At 47.0% G+C, this 20,434-nt stretch overlaps 1 long non-coding RNA gene and 1 pseudogene across 1 annotated transcript in view; one reads left to right on the top strand and one right to left on the bottom strand.

The window, feature by feature from the left end:
- Window positions 1-1,588: 1,588 nt before the first annotated feature.
- LOC117875234 overlaps window positions 1,589-20,434 on the bottom strand; it is a 19,246-nt pseudogene continuing 400 nt past the window's right edge.
- Window positions 18,350-20,434, top strand: part of LOC117875235 — a 2,729-nt gene continuing 644 nt past the window's right edge. Inside the window, exon 1 of the long non-coding RNA XR_004645233.1 lies at window positions 18,350-18,535. This is a non-coding gene — a long non-coding RNA (uncharacterized LOC117875235). The remainder of the gene's footprint in view (window positions 18,536-20,434) is intronic.

Below are 20,434 nucleotides of genomic sequence, written 5' to 3'. Positions count from 1 at the left end.
CCAAGCCGTAAGGGCGAGTGATGGGGGGAGGGGGTGGAGAGGAGTGAGTGGAGGGGGGCAGGGTCTTGCGGGGGAGAGGCAGCACTGGAGCGGGGCTTTGGGGGAAGAGGCGGTGCAGGGGCAGTGCAAGGGCAGGAGTTCGGGGAGAGGGGCAGGGCCTTGGGGAGAAGGGGTGGTGCAGGACCAGGGGCTTGAGGGGCAGTGAAGCATAGGGGCACAGTTTGGGCACCTATGGCCCCTCCCCCCCTTTTAGGGCACTTCCACCGCTCCTGTACTTAGAGCGGTTGTGGTGCACATGGAAATAAGGGAGGAGAACCTCAAAAAGTGAATAAAAGTACAGAAAACAGAAAGTGGAAACTGCATGGGTGGGAAATAAGTTGAAGGAAAAATCAATGGAAGAAATAGGGGAAAGAAAGAAACAGAGAAAACAGAGACATGATAACTGTGCCAGGCTATGGCATTAGGAGAATAGGGAAAAAGACGAACTTTTTAATTCATCGCAAAGGGCAGCACCCCCTGCTGTATAGATTTGACACTGCAGTCAGCAGAAATCTTCAGTAATTCCGTTCCCATTTCCTCTTTGTAGTTATTAACTATTTTAACTAACACTTGACTCAATGGCAGTCGCTGAGACAGCCCCCAGTTATCTTCTCTGCACCTTGGGAGCAGCTGCTCACTATTCCTCTTTGATTCCTCCTATTTAGTCATTTTCCATTCTAAGACTTTGCCATCTGCTCTGTAGTTATTTATGTTCCGTCACAGCCTAGTATGAGAGAACTTGCAAAGTTTTACAAATAGCCAAATATGCAATGTCCACCAGGTCACCGTTATCTATTAATTTACTAATGTTTTCCACAAATCTCTACAGCAAAGAAAGAAACAAGTTTTTCTTATCTTATGTGAATTAAGGTGTAGATCCTCAGATGCCCATAGAGGGCTGGTATGAGGCCCATGTTCCATTTAAGTGCTCAGATGAAGGGCAAAACTTGGATTTAAGTGGTGCATAGCCTTGTTCTAGCCTACTTGACCAGGGCAAATTTCATCCACAATGCACAGAACAAATGTCCGTAACTGGAGAGCAAAGTTGGCATGTAAAGTTCCCACTTGTGTTCTTCTGTGTATACTCTTTTACCATGTGCTGTGTGCTAGGATAGCCCAAGGACTTCTCTAAGTTATGCCTGCCTGTGATGGTTACAAAGCACCAAGCAAATTGCACTGGATCAAAACATCCAGTTCCACCTGACCACACCCCTTTGGTATCTCTGAGGAGGTGATGAAGCCCATACTAGGGTTGCCAGGTGCCTGGTTTTTGACCGGAATGCCTGGCTGAAAAGGGACCCTGGCCGCTCTGGTCAGCACCAATGACTGGGCCGTTAAAAGACCTGACAGATAGGCCTCCTACCAAGTGCATATTTCAACATTGCTCTATCTTTGCACACACAAAATGTTTCCCCCTTTCTTTAAACCAACTTTTATCTAAATCTGTCATCATAAAGAAGTTACACAGAAACAAGAAGTATGAGGAAACATTATTTATTGAAATCTGCATGCACTCTCCCATTTTTAAGATATTGCTTATTTACTGAGTTGTAATTTTGTTCAAAATGCTTTCTACAGTATGTTGTTTCAAACAGTATTTGTGGATCATGTTCTATTCATGGATTTACCTTTCTGGCATGTTCACATAACAGTCTAAAAAAATATTATGATTTACATTCACATGATCCTTGTATCAGTTAACATGGTATTTTTATTGTATGCTCAGCACTGTACAAAATGAAAATGACAGTCCCTCCCAGAGAAGCTTAGAGCAGTAAGAGAAGCTGACTAACCACACTAAAGGGAATCCAGCTATTATTTCCTGTTGAAAACTCTGTTTGCAGTCACTACAAGTTTTTCATCAGGGGGAGGCTTCCTCTGGCTGCCAGGCTGTAGGAACTTCTTTATTGTGGGGATGTTGCTTATTCTTGCTTTAAAAACCTAAAGTGAGAAAGGGAAGTTTTTCATTGACGGTTTTTGCCAAAAACAAACTAACACAAGTGTCTGAAATAGGCCTGATCTGATATTGATCCCAATCAGAGAGCCTCAGAATGAGACATCAGCTGTCTTGCAAACTGCAGCCTTTTCTTCTTCCCATTCGTTTGGAGGTTCATGAGAAGCCAGCTTTCTAGGAGAATATGATAAGAACATAAGAATGGCCCTACTGGGTCAGACCAAATGTCCATATAGCCCAGTATCCTGTCTATCGACAGTGGCCAGTGCCAGGTGCCCCAGAGGGAATGAATAGAACAGGTAATCATCAAGTGATCCATCCCCTGTCGCTCATTCCCAGCTTCTGTCAAACAGAGGTTAGGGGCACAATTCCTGCCCATGTTTGTTTTGTTGAGTGTATTTCTTGGGTCTCAACAGTGTCAGTTTTCAGGTGGTAACTTCTACTTTCTGGAAGGGTATGAGGCACTGCCTTGCAATGTTATAATATTTGGCCTACAAATTTATCCTAACGGTAAGCTTAATTGTCAAAAGTAAGTAAGTGTTAGTTCATAAAATTAATACAACAAATGTTCATGGAAAAAAAGGTGAAAAAACAAGACAGAAAAAATTTAATTAGTCCAAACCAAAAGCCCTACTGATATAACTTAAGGACTGTGTTAAAAACATGCTGTGTTAAAAACGTGCTTGGAAAACAAAAAAGTGTGGAACAAAAAAATCAGTGAACCAAAATTAGGGTGTCAAAAACTAGGTCTAATTGATGGACAAAATAATAAAAGGACAAGCTAACCCACCCACCAATCCCCTATTAGGTTCCTTAAAAAGAGACTTTTTGGGGAAAAGCTGACTACCACAATGATGGCTGACTAAAAGACAAGAGAAGAGAAAGGAACAAGCATTTGGCTGCCACCCCCACTGTCTCCTGGGACCATGGACCTTCTTCATCCCAATCCTAAAATATGTCCTGACCAGATCGGGGCCAGATTATATTGTCACCTTCACCAGCTCCATCTGAATCCTGACCACCATTCCTGCCTCCCACAGTGTTCTTGTCTTTTCCTACCTTAGTTCTTCTCTTTCCTGTCTTGCCCTCTTTTTTCCTTCTGTTTAATATAGGGTGACCAGACAGCAACTGTGAAAAATCAGGACAGGGGATGGCGGGTAATAGGCTTCCAGCTAAAGGGAAAGGGAAGAAGGGATGTTGTTAAAATAAAAGCCTTACTTAATACTTGACATTGTACATTTCTGTATCTTGTAAACTTATGAGTAGTGAATTCACCGTATCATTTGTTGATATGGAGAATTCCATTACCTGTAACAAAGGGAATCCGGAGAGAATTGTGGAAACTTTCTCTTCTGCCATTAATATGGCTTCAATCAGTTGGATATCTGCCCAGGTGAGCTGGTTGCCAACAAGAAAATCCTGTCCATGATCGTCCAAAACCTAAAGAATAAGAGGTCAGTTTTATGGGCATAGATGGGTCATATTCTAATTAAATACAATTTCAAAGTACATAGTGGGCAAACTCTATTGTAAGGGCTATGTATTAAGGGGAAGAATCTGAATGCCCGGCTAAGTGGAAAACTTCACTTAGGGCCACATCCTTTTCTGACTCAAGAAGGGAGGCAATTAAAGGATGAATAAAGGTTTCAGAAAAGACAGTGCCTATGAATAGAGAAACTTGGAGTATGTTTTAGAGACAGTAGTAGTTAGATTTCCAGGAAGGGAGATTTGCTTGAAAAAAGAACAAGGATAATTGCCAAGATATCCTGGGAGATGAGATCAAAGTACAAAGCACAGGTAGCTCTTTGTCCAGAGTCTCAGGCCTTGTCTACACTACGAGAGTAGTTCGATTTTACTTAAATCGAATTTTTGGAATCGATATTGCAAAGTCGAACGTGTGTGTCCACACTAAGGACAGTAATTCGACTTTGTGAGTCCACACTAACGGGGAAAGCGTCGACATTGGAAGCGGTGCACTGAGGGCAGCTATCCCACAGTTCCCGGAGTCCCCGCCGCCCATTGGAATTCTGGGTGGAGCCGCAAATGCCTTCTGGGTAAAAAAAAAAGGGGCCAGGGTGCTTTTGGGTAACTGTCGTCATCCGTCCATCACTCCCGCCCTCCCTCCCTCCCTGAAAGCGCCGGCGGGAAATCATTTCGCGCACTTTTCCAGTCATTGACAGCGCGGACGCCACAGCACTGTGAGCATGGAGCCCGCTGCAACCATCGCTGCAGTTGTGGCCGCTCTCAACGCCTCGCAGCTTATCATACAGGTTGCCCTGAGGCAGATGCAGAAAAGTCAGGCGAGGAGGCTACGTCAACGCGGTGATGGCCTGAAGTCTGAGAGTAGCACAGACCTCTCAGAAAGCAGGGGACCCAGCGCCGAGGACATCACGGTGGCAATGGGTCATGTTGATGCCGTGGAACGGCGATTCTGGGCACAGGAAACAAGCACTGAGTGGTGGGACCGCATAGTGCTGCAGGTCTGGGATGAATCACAGTGGCTGCGAAACTTCCGCATGCGGAAGGGAACTTTCCTTGAACTTTGTGAGTTGCTGTCCCCTGCCCTGAAGCGCAATGACACCCGGATGCGAGCAGCCCTGACTGTCCAGAAGCGAGTGGCCATAGCCCTCTGGAAGCTTGCAACGCCAGACAGCTACCGGTCAGTCGCGAACCAGTTTGGGGTGGGCAAATCTACCGTGGGGGTTGTTGTGATGCAAGTAGCCAAGGCAATCGTTGATGTACTGCTGCCAAAGGTAGTGACCCTGGGAAACTTGGAGGCGATCATAGATGGCTTCGCAGCGATGGGATTCCCAAACTGCGGTGGGGCCATAGATGGAACTCACATCCCTATCCTGGCACCGGACCACCAGGCCAGCCAGTACATTAACAGAAAGGGCTACTTTTCAATGGTGCTGCAAGCACTGGTGGACCACAGGGGACGTTTTACCAACATCAATGTCGGATGGCCGGGCAAGGTTCATGACGCTCGTGTTTTCAGGAACTCTGGTCTGTTTAGACGGCTGCAGCAAGGTATTTACTTCCCGGACCACAAAATAACTGTTGGGGATGTGGAGATGCCTATAGTCATCCTCGGGGACCCAGCCTACCCGCTAATGCCCTGGCTCATGAAGCCCTATACAGGTGCCCTGGACACTGAAAAAGAACTCTTCAACTACCGGCTGAGCAAGTGCAGAATGGTGGTGGAGTGTGCTTTTGGACGTCTCAAGGGGAGATGGAGAAGCTTGCTGACTCGCTGTGATCTCAGCGAAACCAATATCCCCATTGTTATAGCAGCTTGCTGTGTGCTCCACAATCTCTGTGAGAGCAAGGGGGAGACCTTTATGGCGGGGTGGGAGGTTGAGGAAATTAGCCTGGCTGCTGATTACTCACAGCCAGACAGCCGGGCGATTAGAAGAGACCAGCGGGAAGTGCTGTGCATCCGGGAGGCTTTGAAAGCAAAGTTCCTGAGTGAGCAGGGTAACCTGTGACTTTAAAGTTTGTGTACAGAGAAGCCTTCACCCCACTTCCAACACACGTTTCAAAATAAAAATAGTTCTACTTTGTTAAAGCACACCGTTTTCTTTAATACTGTTTTCGCGGGAATTTTTTAAAACTGGGACGCAGACTGTGGTGCGGAGCGGGTGTAGTGTAGTCGCGCGAATGCAGCTTCTAAACTCAAGGACTGACAGGCTCCGCTGCGGTGGGATGGTTGTTTCAACGGAGCCTGTCACCCCTCCTGATAGGGACTGTGTGTATGGGGGGTCTATGTGACTTTGTGGCAGGGGGGGGACGGTTACAGATCCCCTGCTGTGTGGCTCTGTGATCCTGCCTAAGGACCGCCGCTTAAGATCTCTAACTGCCCTCCCCTGCCACAAAGTCACAGAGCAACCCACCCCCCACCACATAACATGAAAACAACCTCCCAGACTAACCAGGGTAAGTAGTCACTGCATCACTGCACTATGTATGTGCCCTGCTGCTGTGCCTGCCCCCGACTATGTACCCTGCCAAAGGTGACTGTCCTGTCCAATTACCAACCCCCTTTCCCCCCCTCCTCCAAAAGAACATGATGGAAACAGTAGTTAACAGAAACATATTTTTTATTATCAACTACACATGGAACTGGGAAGTGAAACTTGGCCGGGGGCTTGTGTCAGGCGGGAAGGAAAGAACTTGTCAAACTTTGGGGAATGAGAGCCTTCTGCTGCTCGAGCTCTCTGCAGGGGTGGAGTGAGAGTTAGCAGGGACTCTGCCGCCTCTCCTTCTGTGCACTTTGGGTGAGGGGAGTATGGGACTTGGTGGCGGGGGAGGGCGGTTAGAGATGGACTGCAGCGGGGCTCTGTCCTCCTGCCTCCGTTCCTGCAGAACATCCACAAGGCGCCGGAGCGTGTCCGTTTGCTCCCTCAGTAGTCCAAGCAGGGTTTGAGTCGCCTGCTGGTCTTCCTGACGCCACCTCTCCTCCCGATCCATGTTGGCTTGGTGCATTCGGGTCAAGTTCTCCCGCCACTGGGTCTGCTGTGCTGCCTGGGCTCTGGAGCAGGCTATAAGCTCTGAGAACATGTCCTCCCGTGTCCTCTTCTTCTTATGCCTAATCCTCCCTAGCCTCTGGGAGTGTGATGACAGGCTAGGTTGTGAGAGAGTCGCAGATGGGGCTGTGGGAATGGGAAAAAGGGAGTGAATTCCTCAGAAAGATAAATGTAGTTGTGAACAAAGAACATAGTCTTTCTCTGTGAACAGGACCATGCACAGCACCTATCACATGCGCACTCAGCACAAGGTCGAATTCTCGGCCTTCGCATTCAGTGTCTGGGGTTTTGCAGAGCACATTTGAGAACCGTGTCAGGACAACGGAATTGCTCTTGCACGCAGACATGGTAAGCCGTAGATTCGTGGCAGCTTAAAACTTTAATATTAGCAATGGCCTCATTTCACATTGAAATCAATGTCGGTCCCTGCTGCCAGCAATCCGGCAAGCAGGAAGTCTGCTCCTGTCCCACACCCTCGCGGCTGTCCCCGGGAACGATCCCTTTCAGCTGCCCCTCTCCCGCCTCCACCGCGTGGCTGCAAACCAGCGGTTACAGTTCTGTAAAGGAACGGTAAAGCAGTCCCAACACTAACATTCCCCTACCTCATTCAAAGCAGGTCATCATGAGCGACATCACCCTCATGAGGATCTCTGAGAGCGACAGACAGAGAATGCTCCGGGAAAGCCTCCAAAGACCAGGGCCGTATGCCGCCATGCTGTGCCAAGCAACGATTCCGGAGTACTTGCTAGTCTCGTGGCGCGGCAACGTGTCCTACTACGGAGGACCCAATAAGGCCGCTCTCCCCAAGAACCTAATGCAGCGGATTTCAAATTACCTGCAGGAGAGCTTCCTTGAGATGTCCCAGGAGGATTTCTGCTCCATCCCCGGACATATAGACCGCATCTTACTGTAGCTGCAGTAGCAGGGACTAAACAGTAGAGCGGCTTGGGCAGGACAATCATGCAAAACCGGACATTGCTAGATTTTTTTTCAATAGTTGCACTGCCCATGACTGAACCGTAAAGTTAATCAAACTAATCATGAGAAACCCATTTTTTAAATTGTTAATATTCATGTTCTGTTACAAATAAATGTTTAGATGTTTACAACACTTACTGGATGATCCTTCACCAGATTCTGTGTCCGGGGTAACGGCTGGGGAGGGTTGGTAGGGGATCTCTGTAAGGGTGATGAAGAGATCCTGGCTGTCGGGGAAATCAGCGTTGTGAGCGCTGTCGACTGCCTCGTCCTCCTCATCTCCTTCCTCATCTTCCCCGTCCGCTAACATGTGCGAGGATCCGGCCGTGGACACTATCCCATCCTCAGAGTCCACAGTCAGTGGTGGGGTAGTGGTGGCGGCCGCACCGAGGATGGAATGCAGTGCCTCGTAGAAACGGGATGTCTGGGGATGGGATCCGGAGCGTCCGTTTGCCTCTTTGGTCTTCTGGTAGCCTTGCCTCAGCTCCTTGATTTTCACGCGGCACTGCGTTACATCCCGGCTGTATCCTCTCTCTGCCATGTCTTTAGAGATCTTCTCATAGATCTTTGCATTCCGTCTTTTGGATCGCAGCTCGGAAAGCACGGACTCATCGCCCCACACAGCGATGAGATCCAAGACTTCCCGATCAGTCCATGCTGGGGCCCTCTTTCTATTCTGAGATTGCACTGCCATCAGTGCTGGAGAGCTCTGCATCGTTGCCAGTGCTGCTGAGCTCGCCACGATGTCCAGACAGGAAATGAGATTCAAACTGGCCAGACAGGAAAAGGAATTCAAATTCAAATTTTCCCGGGGCTTTTCCTGTGTGGCAGTTCAGAACATCCGAGCTCTTACTGCTGTCCAGAGCGTCAACACAGTGGTGCACTGTGGGATAGCTCCTGGAGCTATTAGCGTCGATTTCCATCCACACCTAGCCTAATTCGACATGGCCATGTCGAATTTAGCGCTACTCCCCTCGTCGGGGAGGAGTACAGAAGTCGAATTAAAGAGACCTCTATGTCGAACTAAATACCTTCGCGGTGTGGACGGGTGCAGGGTTAATTCGATGTAACGGCGCTAACTTCGACATAAACGCCTAGTGTAGACCAGGCCTCAGATTATTACCAGATGGAAGGAGGACTTGTTCTTGTATATGCGCAGGGAGAACAGAAGCTCCTGATACACATTTTCAATTACTCCATTTGATAGTTCAGGAAGAACCCAATCATATTTAGCTGTGACTGAATACACCCTGTATTTACACACTACGGTAATAATCTTTGTACAAAATATGCTTTATGAGATAGTAATTGAAAACCAATAACTTGCTGGTCAATAACATCGTGGTGAAATGTATGTACAACATGCGTATTAAGAAGAATAAAAATAAAAAAAAATAAAAATAAACTGAAATTATAATTCAGTGTGTTTACCAGACAAGTCAGTAAACTGGTTTCTCAAAGACAAAGGACCACCTGATGGCTCTAGCCAGGTGTCATCAGAGTTAATTGGCAATCACCAGCCAAGTGGCCATTCTTTGGCAACAAAGAGGGCAGAAACAGACCAATCTCCTTTTTAGTAGGGCTGTCAAGCAATTAAAAAAATTAATCACGATTAATCGCAGTGTTAAACAATAATAGAATACCATTTATTTAAATATTTTGGGTGTTTTCTACATTTTCAAATATATTTATTTCAATTACAACACAGAATATAAAGTGTATAGTGCTCACTTTTGAATTTATTTTTGATTACAAGTATTTGCACTAAACCCCCCCAAAGAAATAGCATTTTTCAGTTCACCTAATACAAGTACTGTAATGCAATCTCTTTATCATGAAAGTTGAACTTAAAAATTTAGAATTATGTAAAAAAAATGCATTAAAAAATAAAACAACGTAAAATTTTAGAGCAGGGGTGGACAAACAACAGCCCACCAGCAGTTTTAATCTGTCCCTCAAGCTCCCGCTGGGGATTGGGGTCTGGGGCTTGCCCCACTCCGGTACTCCAGCTGGGGAGCAGGGTCGGGGGCCATTCCAGGCAGCTCCCAGAAGCAGTGGCATGGCCCCTCTGCAGCTCCTATGCGTAGGGGCAGCCAGGGGGCTCAGCTCTGGACGCTGCCCCCGCCCCAAGCGTCACCCCTGCAGTTCCCATTGGCTGGTCACCATGGCCAACAGGAGCTGCAGGGGTGGTGCCTGCAGATGGGACAGCGTGCAGAGCCATCTGGCCGCACCTCCACGTAGGAGCCAGAGAAGGGACATGCTGCTGCTTCCGGGAGCCGCTTGAGGTAAGCGCCGCCCCAAGCCTGCACCCCTGAGCCTCCTGCTGCATCCCAATCCTCTTCCCCAGCCCTGATCCCCCTTCTGCCCTCCAAACCCCTCGATCCCAGCCTGGAGCACCCTCCTGCACCCCAAACTCCTCATCCCCAGCCCCACCCTTGAGCCCGCATCGCCAGCCAGAGCCTGGACCCCTTCCAGCACCCCAACCCCCTGCCCCAGCCCTGATCTCCCTCCCGCCCTCTGAACTCCTTGGTCCCAGCTGAGAGTACCCTCCTACACCCCAAACTCCTCATCCCAAGCCCCACCCCAGAGCCCAAACCCCCAGCCTGAGCCCTCACTCCCCCACACCCCCGCCGCAGCCTGGAGCCCCCTCCTGAAACCTTGAATTCATCCTTTCTGGCCCCACCCCGGAGCCAGCACCCCCAACCAGAGCCCTCACCCCCTCCCACATCCCAACCCCAATTTTGTGAGCATTCCTGGCCCACCATACAATTTCTATTCCCAGATGTGGCCCTTGAGCCAAAAAGTTTGTCCACCCCTGTTTTAGAGCCTACAAGTCCAACCAGTCCTACTTCTTATTCAGACAAACAAGTTTATTTACATTAGCAGGATATAATGCTGCCCGCTTCTTGTTTACAATGTCATCTGAAATTGAGAACAGGCATTCTCATGGCACTGTTGTAGCTGGCATCACAAGATATTTACATGTTAGATTCGCTAAAGATTTATATGTCCTTTGATGCTTCAACCACCCTTCCAGGGGACATGCTTCCATGCTGATGACTGGTTCAGTTTGGTAGCAATACAAAGCAGAGCAGACTGACACATGTTCATTTTCATTATCTGAGTCAGATGCCACAAGCAGAAGATTGATTTTCTTTTTTGGTGGTTCGGGTTCTGTAGTTTCTGCATTGGAGAGTTGCTCTTTTAAGACTTCTGAAAGCATGCTCCACACCTTGTTCCTCTCAGATTTTGAAAGGCACTTCAGATTCTTAAACCTTGGGTCGAGTGCTGTAGCTATCTTTAGAAATCTCACATTGGTACCTTCTTTGCGTTTTGTGAAAGTGTTCTTAAAATAAACACGTGCTGGGTCATCATCCAAGACTGCTATAACATTAAATATATGGCAGAATGCCGGTAGAACGGAGCAGGGGACATACAATTCTCCCCCAAGGAGTTCAATCACAAATTTAATTAATGCATTACTTTTTAATGAGCATGGAAGCATGTCCTCTGGAATGGTGGCCAAAGCATGAAGGGGCATACGAATGTTTAGCATATTTGGCCCGTAAATACCTTGCAATGCTGGCTACAAAAGTGCCATGCAAATGCATGTTCTCACTTTCTGGTGACATTGTAAATAATAAGAGGGCAGCATTATCTCTCATAAATGTAAACAAACTTGTTTGCCTTAGAGACTGACTGAACAAGAAGTAGGACTGTGTGGACTTGTAGGCTCTGAAGTTTTACATTGTTTTGTTTTTGAGTGCAGTTATGTAACAAAAAAAAATCTACATGAAAGTTGCACTTTCACGACAGATTGCACTACAGTACCTGTATGAGGTGAATTGAAAAATACTATCTCTTTTGTTTATCATTTTTACAGTGCAAATATTTTAAATTAAAAAATATACACTTTGATTTCAATTATAAACACAGAAGACAATATATATGAAAATGCAGAAAAACATCCAAAATATTTAATATATTTCAATTAGTATTCTATTGTTCAACAGTGCAATTAAAATTGCAATTAATCGTGATTAATTTTTTTAATCACGATTAATTTTTTTTTAATTAATCGCGTGAGTTAACTGCAATTAATTGACAGCCCTACTTTTCAACAAACAGCATGGAACCTCTTTCATTACAAGACTCTGTGTCTCTGCCCTCACAGCTGGAAGGAACTTTATCTAGGGGTAGCCGTTAGCAAAGTGCATTTCAAAGGGTAACTGGACTATAAAAGTTAGGGGCAAAACACCCAAGGTATTCTATCTTTTTTTCCCTTTCTTCTGAAGTGGTAACTCCAGTTAAAGTACCTGACTTTTGTATATTGATCCCTTACAGGGAAAACAGACCTTTAATATCTGAACTCTCAGGAGAGCAGAACACGTTTGGGGGAAAATCTGGGATTAGGAGTGTGTTGGGTGTGACATATATGCTTTTTGGCTGTTTGTGAGGGGCCCAAGCTGGGAGCTAAAGCAGCAAAGCATTGTGAGGCACCCAAGGTTGCAGCGCACATGGTAACACAACCCCTCACTAGTTTGGATTGCACCCCAGAATATGACAATAGCCTATCTAGTTTGTGTGAGTGTTTTTGAGACACGAAGGGCAAGTCTACACTACAAAATTAAGTCAACCTAAGTCAACTTAGAGCCACCGCAGTAATTAAACTGCTTTTGCATGTCCACACCTGCACCGATTTAACTGTCACAGTGAAGCATTGTGGGCCGACATCTGAAACGCAGCAACAGTTGCAAGTTCTGATTCAGATTGATGACATTCAAATCAAGTATAAGACTTTGTTATATAAAAAGCATCAGCACGCTGGTTCCTTGAAGCCGTCTTTGGATAGGAGGTTTATGTTGCATTGCCTCTCTCTGGGTTGGTACAAATGAATTTAACAGATCATATTCTTCATTGCCTTAAATATAATATGTTTCTCAGAATAGCTAGGTGTATAATCTGAAAATAGACACACTGGGATCGAGCATGGCTCCACATCAAATAAGTCACAATTGAGAGGTTAAACTCTTACTGTTTCCCCCCCATCATCTCTAGTACATTTATTCTTTTTGAGGCCCCAATCCTGCAGTTGACCTGACTTTCACAGAGGGTCCCATTAAAATCAAATTAGGCTATAACTGCAGATGCTTCAGTAGGAACAGGGCCTACAGAATGTGTAGGATAATTATATTTCTTTTTAAAGCCCAGATAAATGGCCAGCAAATTGTTTATTATAGTTACAAGTTCATGAGTTTTCCTTCAGCATTGTGTGTTGACTGTAAATTGTTCCTTCATTGCCACATACCTTTTCATAGACTGGGAAGTATCTGGTTGTGGCCCTCTCCTCAATTAAAGCAAGATTCTTCTCCTTTTCCTTGGGGGGTAATTTATGGTGAACCCTGATCACATCCATCAAATCTCTTGTTCCTTCCACCTACATATCAATCCTGTAGAAAATAGTGACCCCTAATCATTTCAGCTTTTCTTTACGACTTAGAAAAATGATTGGTTTTTAGAGAGTTGAAATTTGTGTTATCAGGATTGGTTTTTAACTGTCATGTGAATTGCTCTTTTAGAAAGGTTAAATGATCTGTAAATATCTGTATTTTCAAAACAAAATGTGCTCAACAACAATGCTGAGGTTTCCTCTCTGAAGTGACCCTATCAACATAATCTTTAGCTGCATTACTCTTTTAGCTGAACACTGATATCTCCCAAGTCCTCCACCAAGTCGTGCACAGAGAAGTAACCTATATCTAAGGCCCAAATCCATCCTCCCATTCTGAGTAGCCTGGCTGTCCACAGAGAAGATGCACATGGATCCTTTCCACCCTATGCTCTTCAACCATGCAGGCCCTAATGTGTCTCCTTCACAGGGGAAGCACAAAAATGACAGATGGATTAGATCAAAGCACATTGTCTGGCCTGAGCCCTGCACTTCCCCTACCTGGCTCCAATTACACTGGTCTACAATTATTGAGAAGTCGTCTGCTTCAGAGATAAAATGTGCTATTTATTATGTATTTTGATGGGCTGAATTCAAATATGACAATTAAAGCAACTGATTGGCTACAGTTTCTAAGATATTTAAGTTTTTATATTTTATGTCTATGTATATTGTGTAGATAGTAGAGTTTTAATCATAAATTGTAAACCTAGGTCTTTTCATGTGTTTATGGTTGCTTTACATGATAATATTTCACCTGTCCTGTTTATGTAACACTTTAAAAATGAGCAAAAGGTTTATATAAATAAAATTTATTATGAAACAAAAGGCAAAAAACTATTATGTACATAGTTTAGTCCTATTCAGTGTCTACTCGGTGCTTCTTGGCTTGTCTCTTGTATTCATTAAATGGAGCATCTCTTGTCACTGTCCAGCAATAGTCTGCAAGCATTGATGGGCTCCATTTGCCCTGATAGCGTTTCTCCATTGTTGCAATGTCCTGGTGAAATCGCTCGCCGTGCTCATCGCTCACTGCTCCGCAGTTCGGTGGAAAAAAATCTAGATGAGAGTGCAAAAAATGTATCTTTAGTGACATGTTGCAACCAAGGCTTTTGTATGCCTTGAGGAGGTTTTCCACCAACAACCTGTAGTTGTCTGCCTTGTTGTTTCCAAGAAAATTTATTGCCACTAACTGGAAGATTTTCCATGCCACCTTTTCCTTGCCATGCAGTGCATGGTCACTCGAAGAAGTTCACGAATCTGAGGACCAGCAAAGACACCTTCCTTTATCTTAGCTTCACTTAACCTTGGAAATTTTCCACGGAGGTACTTGAAAGCTGCTTGTGTTTTGTCAATGGCCTTGACAAAGTCTTCATCAGACCCAGCTTGATATGTAAGGCTGGTAACAAAATCTTCCTTGATTCAACAAGTGGAGGATGCTGAACACTTTTCCTCCCAGGCTCCAATGACTGTCAGAGTGGCCAATCTTTCTTGATGTAGTGGGAATCTCTTGCACGACTATCCCATTTGCAGAGAAAATAGCAGTACTTTGTGTATCCAGTCTGCAGACCAAGCATGAGAGCAACAATCTTCAAATCGCCACAAAGCTGCCACTGATGTTGGTCATAGTTTATGCACCTCAAAAGTTGTTTCATGTTGTCATAGGTTTCCTTCATATGGACTGCATGACTGACTGGAATTGATGGCAAAACATTGCCATTATGCAGTAAAACAGCTTTATGACTCATCTTCGATGAATCAATGAACAGTCTCCACTCATCTGGATCGCAAATGATGGTGAGGGCTGCCATCACACCATCGATGTTGTTGCAGGCTACAAGATCACCTTTCACGAAGAAGAATGGAACAAGATCCTTTTGACGGTCACGGAACATGGAAACCCTAACATCACCTGCCAGGAGATTCCACGACTGTAGTCTGGAGCCCAACAGCTCTGCCTTACTCTTGGGTAGTTCCAAATCCCTGACAAAGTCATTCAGTTCACCTTGTGTTATGAGGTGTGATTCAGAGGAGGAGGATGGGAGAAAATGTGGGTCCTGTGACATCGATGGTTCAGGACCAGAAGTTTCATCCTCTTCCTCATCTGACTCAAGTGAGAATGATTCTGGTGCATCAGGAACCGGCAGTCCTTCTCCGTGGGGTACTGGGTGTATAGCTGATGGAGTGTTTGGATAATGCACAGTCCACTTTTTCTTCTTTGACACACCTTTCCCAACTGGAGGCACCATGCAGAAGTAGCAATTGCTGGTATGATCTGTTGGCTCTCTCCAAATCATTGGCACTGCAAAAGGCATAGATTTCCTTTTCCTGTTCAACCACTGGCGAAGATTTGTTGCACAAGTGTTGCAGCATACGTGTGGGGCCCACCTCTTGTCCTGATCGCCAATTTTGCAGCCAAAATAAAGGTGATAGGCTTTCTTAACCATAGTGGTTATATTGCACTTTTGTGATGCAAAAGTCACTTCACCACAAACATAGCAGAAGTTATCTGCACTGTTCACACAAGTACGAGGCATCTCTGCTCACTTTGGCTAAACAGAAATGTGTCCCTTTGCAAAATCAAACACTGACAAATAAGAGAGCACGACACTGTAAGATTTCTAGAGCTGATATAGGGCAATTTGTTCAGCAGAGTGATGTAAGCTTCATTATGATTGCATCATCCATGACTTCTAGGAATAACATGATGCAATTCATATCATGTATGACGCAATACCAGCTTCAGATTGCATCATTCATTGTTTTGCCTAAAAAGCAAGTACTGTCCAAACCCAGTCATAGATGTATTGACTATATGTATTGATATAGGGTTACCATACGTCCGGATTTCCCCGGACATGTCTGGCTTTTTGGTGCTCAAATCCCCGTCCGGGGGGAACTGCCAAAAAACCGGACATGTCCGGGGAAACAGGAAGGCAGCATAAGTCAGGGTCCGCCCGGCCCTAGCAGGACCCGCCGGGTCCGCAGCACAGCCCAGCCGCCCAGCTATATTGTAGCGAGCTCGGGCGGGGGGAGGAAGGGGGCGCAGCCACAGAAGGCTGCGGAGGGGCCGCTGCTGCCCCCGGAGGCCGGGCGGACCGCGCGCCCCAGCCGAGCCCGCAGGACCACGGGGAGGCCAGGCCCAGCCAGCGGCTCGGGCTTCCCTCACGGGCCGGGACTCCCCGGCTACTGGGGGACCCTTCCTGCGGCCCCGTCACCCCGCGTGGCAGGAAGAAGGCTGTGGCATGGGGCAGGAGTGCGGCGTGTGCCGGGGCTGCAGGGACCTGCGCTGCCCCGGTCGCTGCTGAGCATCCGAAGCCCCCGCCAGGCAGAGGCTGCCGGGTGAGCGGGGGAGCAGGGCAGGCTGGGGGGGGTGGGGGTGCAGAGGCTGCACGGTGAGGAGGAGCAGGGGAGGCAGGGGCATAGAGGCTGCAGGGGTAGGGGCGCAGGGGCAGGGCAGGCGGGGGGGTGCAGAGGCTGCAGGGTGAGGAGGAGGAGGGGAGGTAGGGGCATAGAGGCTGCAGGGGTAGGGGGTGCAGGGGCAGGGCAGGCGGGGGGCGCAGAGGCTGCAGGGATGGGGGGGTGCAGGGGCTCCAGGGCCAGTGGGGAGCAGGGGGCACAGAGGCTGCAGGAGCGGGGTGTGGTGGTGCAGGGGCTGCAGGGTGAGTGGGGAACAGGGAAGCACTTAGCAACTCCCAACCAAGGTCAAAGCGGGAGGGAGGAAGGGGCATGTGGGGTGCTCAGAGGAGGGGGCAGAGTTGGGGCAGGGACTTTGGGGAAGGGGTTGGAATGGGGGTGGGGAAGGGGTGGGGTTCGGGTGGGGCCGGGGGTGGGGTGGGGTGGGGAAGGGGCGGAGTTGGGGCAGGGCCCCATGGAGTGTCCTCTTTTTTAAATGTTTGAATATGGTAACCCTAATTCATAGATCCAGTCAAAGATGTATTTTAGTCATTTCTGGTTTAAATTGAGATCCCTTCCCTTTATAACTCACTTATCCTCCGCCATTCCCAAGTCAAGGGTCGTATATACTGACCCAATAGCATATCTTGAAAACTAGAGCCAATCAACAATTTTAAGCATCATTTTCGTTCTCAGTGACCCAGAATTAGTAAAGTTTGACTACATTTATTTCAGAAGCATTTTGGCTGTAGAGCAGTGTTACTTGTAGCAAGAAGCTGCCGTAGAAGTAGGAAATCAAGCCTGGGGTTATGTCTATGCCCAAGCAACTGATCCTGAGTAACAGAATACTGAGAGAGGACTGTACTCATTCTCTGTGCCAACGGTTAAATGTTCAATTCTCTTCTATCAAAGTCAGTGGGAGTGTTGCTGTTCATGTCAATGGGGGCAGAATTGGGTCTAAAGTGAATGCAATGCACAAGAGACAAACATGCTAAGAAATAATTATTCAAATTAGAGTGTCAAAGGCATCTAGAATGAACAATTACCCTTCTGATCACCACCCCAGGTCAGGACTCCCTTATATCAACATTGATTGCTGAAGCTGTGGCAGGGATCTGAACCAGTAAATGATTTCCTGGACAAGGTTAATGGAGAGATAGGCTAGGCTAAAGGGTACTGTAATCGGAGTAATTCGATACAAGATTGCGACAGTGGGGAACCTCCTAGTTTAGGAACACCCAAATGGGCGTGGGGAATTACATTGAATCTGCTCTTAAAAGCTGCAAGATAAAGTGGTGTTCTCTCTCTTTGTCTCTTGCTGTGAGAACAGCTTTTGCTTCTGTTCACGCCCTTGGCACAGGATCCAGGGCTGGCTCCTGAACAGCCTGGATGAGGAGCGCTACAGGTAGATGCACAAGACAACAGAACCTGAGACTGCAGAAATGAGAGCCTTGCTGCATACCCACTACGTGACTCCTGCCTAAGTAACAGGGTTAAAGAGGAGATTCTGTAGCGAAGTGCCTCATTTGCATGCCAAGTGTCATTTATACCCATACTCCTTCTGAGATGCCCGTTCTTCACCCTGACCCTGTCCTGTTAATTAATGCAGTGAGAGCACAAGAGGTTTGAGATTCATGCCCAGTGTAAAGGACACCCTCTAGCATTTAGCTTTCCTTGTGTTCACTTGCTGCCTCTGCTCACACTTGCACTAGAGCACAACCACCAGGTGAAGAAAGTTATTGGTGTTTCTTCTCACCTCTCTAGTGTCAGTAGTTATAGTTTATCCCTGCTCACTTGCCTGTCTGCCCTTGAGCACTGAGGGACATATTTTGTCTGTTTTGCCTCATCTGTACTTAAAAATGTGTGTTAAGATACGGATTTTAAAAACAAATGTGTAACAAGCTTTCAGCTGATAGTTTCATTTCCAATATGCATAGGGCATAAGTTGCTTAAAATGATTTTGAAATCATTCTGACAACTAAATAGATACATGTAACATCTCAGGGTACGCCTACACTACCTGCCGGATTGGCGGGTAACGATTGATCTATCGGGGATCGATTTATCGCGTGTAATGTAGACGCGATAAATCGATCCCCGATCCCTCTCCTGTCGACTGCCTGCTCGGTGAGAGGTGGAAGCAAAGTCAACGGGGGAGCGGCAGCTATCGATCCCGCGCCACGAGGACACGAAGTAAGTGATTCTAAATCTATCTAAGATACGTCGACTTCAGCTACGCTATTCTCGTAGGTGACGTTGTGTATCTTAGATCGATCCTCCCCCCTCAGTGTAGACCAGGCCTCTGACATGGGGCTGCAGCCTAAGATTGTGGATTTTAAACTACGTACCTTTCTTTTTTTCGAACTGATCTTTTATGCATATCTCTGTGCTTCAACCATTGACCTTTACAACTCGTGTGTGGTCACTCACTTCTGTTGTCACATTTGTAAAGACATATAGCTTATATTTGTAGCAGTTCCCTGAGTCTGTCTAATTTTAGATTATTTCTAATATGATATCATGCAATATCATTTCTCATTCATTACAAATGCAAAACATTTAGTTTCTCTTACAATAATTGTTCTGTGATAACCTTTTTTCTCTCCTTTCTATTCAAAGTGCATACGGTAAGTGTATTTCTATCAAGCTAGGAGCAATACATGCAGGCACTTTGGGCTGAGACTGTCAGCTCTCACAAGCTAAATCCAGGGCCGATGCACCCACTTAGGCAAACTAGACGGCCGCCTAGGGCGCCTAGTGGTTGAGGGCGCCTAAAAGCCCGCTCAGGCGAGGAGGTGGAGTGGAGGTGAGCTGGGGTGGGGGCGCGGGCGCGGGGAGGGCTGCCCACGGTAACAGGGGGGGCGGACAGGGGAACCGCTCCCCGCCCCAGCCCCCAGATCACCTCCACTCTGCCTCCTCTGCTGAGCACACACAGCCCCTACTCTAAGTCTCCTCCAATTGGCGCTGCAAGCCTGGGAGGGGAGGAGAATTAGAGCAGCGCTGGCGTGCTCAGCGGAGGAGAGCTGGGGCGGGCTCCCCGGGCGGGGTTAGCTTCTGCGGGGGGGCTTCCCGGGCCGGGTTAACTGCTGTGGAGGGGGGGCTCCCCGGGTGTGGGGGAGGTTAGCTGCCGGGGGGGGGGCTCCTCGGGTGGGAGGGGCAGGTGTGCGGGGTTAGCTGCCATGGGGTGGGGGCGCAAGGTGGAATTTTCGCCTAGGGCGCGAAACTTCCTTGCAGCAACCCTGGCTAAATCAGATCCAGTCTGGTTAGTATTTGCATGGGGAATCTCCAAGGAAAAGTCAGGGTGCCCCAAGAAGTGGTGTTGGTTGCTTAGGCCCTAATCATACCAGCTACTTTGCATGGGCAAACCATGTGCCCGAGCTGTTCAAATCAGCGAGGTTCCACATGGATGCAACTTGCAAAATCAAGCCAAAGTAGGTAGATTCTTCCTCCAGATTCATCACTGAGCCACTTCCCAACACTGAGCTACTGCAGGAGTCATCTTTCAAACAGGATACATAGCTGGGTATTGGAACACTGGGATTTTCACAGAGCCTGAAGAAGTTAAGTGCCCAGATCCCATTGAAATTAAGTAGAATTGGGCAAGTAACTCTTTTACATGCCTTTGAAAATCTCAACCAGACTTATTAGAGATCCCCTGGCACAAAAATAAGGGCGTTCACCCAATGGCCTGGCCAAATCTGGGTAACTGCATTCTGCCTCTCTAAATTCTCCAAGCACTGGAAATTGGAAAGGGCATTCTACTTCCATTCCTGCCCTAAACTGTTCTGCACTGGAAACTGCTTTGGAATGGAAGCTTATATATTTGTTTCAGAGTAACAGCCGTGTTAGTCTGTATCCGCAAAAAGAAGAACAGGAGTACTTGTGGCACCTTAGAGACTAACAAATTTATTAGAGCATAAGCTTTCGTGGACTACAGCCCACTTCTTCGGATGCATATAGAATGGAACATATATTGAGGAGATATATATACACACATACAGAGAGCATAAACAGGTGGGAGTTGTCTTACCAACTCTGAGAGGCCAATTAATTAAGAGAAAAAAAACTTTTGAAGTGATAATCAAGCTAGCC

Source organism: Trachemys scripta, chromosome 3 (genome assembly GCF_013100865.1).
Source record: "Trachemys scripta elegans isolate TJP31775 chromosome 3, CAS_Tse_1.0, whole genome shotgun sequence".
Taxonomy (NCBI): Eukaryota; Metazoa; Chordata; order Testudines; family Emydidae; genus Trachemys; species Trachemys scripta.
This window is presented reverse-complemented; position numbering and strand designations above follow the sequence as displayed.